We start from the raw sequence: 2,422 nt of genomic DNA on the forward strand, positions 1-2,422 counted from the left end.
ATACCGTGATATCATTTAGACAGCAAGCATAACTACTTTATCGAAGGACTCGTTCCACGATACCTCGGAAGGTTAACGCGAATTACAGAAGCCACTCGGGGGTCTCACGCTAATCCTCTCTATACGCCGACTTCTAACGGCCCATTACCACTTCCAACCGATGGATTCGAAAGGTGCCAAGGATTCGGAATCGATCAATTCAGGAAGAAGAAGTCCGGCCTCATTCACTGCCGCGGTAGGGCGAACTGTGTAAATTTCCACCTCCGCCCCGTCGACGTTTCTCATTAATCGCTGATCGATCTTCTTGCTGGGTGATTAACGTTCAGCACGGCCGGAGTGAAGGAACCCCGGCTAGAAGCGAAGATGAAGAGAAAACTGCTCGAAAGGAAAAGAACAATCGAGCGGAAAAATAGGGTGAAAAGAACGGAAAAAAAATGGACGGCCGTGAAGGCGGAGTAATAGATTTGTTGATAAGGGGAATGAAAAGACAAGAAAGGAAGGGAAAGTGATAAAGAAATTCCCTCTGAATGTCTGAATTCTTTAGGCCATCGTGTTTTTTATCAACTATGTGGTTAAGAACAGGGGGAATTAATCTATTAACAGAGTTATCATTGTTTCGATAGAAGTGTCTGACAATTTTGATTGTGCAACCAGACGGACGGTAGTATTGATTGCTACAATCATAATTGGCTCACTTAAGTGGGTGAATATAATTTTATTGCATACAAATGGTTTCGCAAAAACATTATTCCTAGATTATTGCAGAACTGGCTACTTATCAATATTTAAAATTAAATAATGCTGTCTGTTTTGCAAGCTCTACGTAATATTCAGCGACATTCTACTATATCTCTTATATAAATGTTTTCAACCTTATTGACCACATTGAAAAGCATTAACGTAAAAAATAAAATACATTTATGAAGAGAAAAATACATGTTTTTAATAATATACGAAGAGATAAATTATTAATAATACTAATTATTAATAATACTAAGAGTGTAACTTCCTATAAGCATTGGCAAATTTAATTATAACAAATTTGAAGACATGTAAATTAAATTAATTAATATGTCAACCAGGTCTCCTGAATATATAATAGTGGCCCCACTTGATAGAACCAATTATTATTCGGGAGTAATTGATTTTGGTGGCTAGATTCAGTACTTTCTAATTAAATTAGTTATTACACTGTATTTTATTACACACACTGAGATTCTGCAACACAAAGAAGGAACCTATCCACACACGATCTATCGTCTCAGAACTCTCGTCGATAGAGTTGTTAAATATTCATATGATAGCACACATCGGAGCTGTTTAAGTTCTGCACTTCAAATGCGATTCCGTAAAACAGTGATTACAAGGGAACGCGATAACACAGGAGTAGTATGGCTTGCGTTCGAAGAATGCTTTGAAACTTGCCGTGAACAAAGCGTCAAGGAGAGCCTGCGAGGTCGGTTAGAGTACAATACTCGATGGATCGTCACACAAGGATTACTCAATGAAAAAAGCGTTCCCTGTTGAAGAATTCAGCTCAGCAAATGTTTGAGGTACGCTTTGTATTTCGAGTGATTTTGTTACAACGTTGGTTTTATTTATTTATTTCTTTTTCGTGTACTCGTTCACATTGCTGTTTTGGCTACCTCCTGTTTCTCCTATGAGGGATCCTAGTTTTATATCTCTCTCTATTTATTGACTCTGTTTCGTATCTGATTCTGAAATTGAATTATGATAAATGTACCTGTCAATTATGCCAAGTTTGAATTTGGAGCTTGTAAGTGTAACAGAGAAGCCAAATTTTACCAAACATTTTCAGAAATGCTATAGTTTAATTTACATTTGAACAATAATCATTGATCTGTAAGAAGGCAATCAAGAAACTCTTCCAACTTCCTGAAAGTCACCCCAGTTACCTAATTGTCGCATACCCGCGCATCATCGCGATCATCAGACGTTACCTTATCAGAGACTTTGTTCCCACGAACAAACTCAACCCTCCAACTTTCTACCAACCCCCATAATTCACCCGCGCCCGCGCAAAGCGTCGAAACTCATCGATAACTCCGCCACACAGCGCACTTTCGAAAAAAGAGCGCGAGAACCGTAGGTGCGAATTGTTCGACGAAGATTGCGCGTCGGTCGATAATTCACAGGACCTCGTGAATTATCGTAGTAACAGCTATCCGTCTTCAACACGTCACGTAACTATGCACCACCAGCCACGAAGGTATTGGAGCATAAGGAGACACGCGGCATAATTTCCTCCCACTCGGGTTCCCGGCGTGCCTCCCTCTCCCCCGCAACGTTGCCCCCCCCCCCTTCGACCCGAAGTCATAATGAATACGCGCGGTGCGGTTGCATAGCTACGTCACGTGTCACGGTGGAGGAAACTTTGAACGCTCCTCGTCGTGAAACAGCA

General features: G+C 40.6%; 1 protein-coding gene across 1 annotated transcript in view; it reads right to left on the bottom strand.

Moving 5' to 3' along the window:
- Window positions 1–2,422, bottom strand: part of LOC128873343 (neurotrimin) — a 319,219-nt gene that overhangs the window by 303,737 nt on the left and 13,060 nt on the right. The window lies entirely within an intron of this gene.

Source organism: Hylaeus volcanicus, chromosome 3 (genome assembly GCF_026283585.1).
Source record: "Hylaeus volcanicus isolate JK05 chromosome 3, UHH_iyHylVolc1.0_haploid, whole genome shotgun sequence".
NCBI classification, from domain to species: Eukaryota; Metazoa; Arthropoda; class Insecta; order Hymenoptera; family Colletidae; genus Hylaeus; species Hylaeus volcanicus.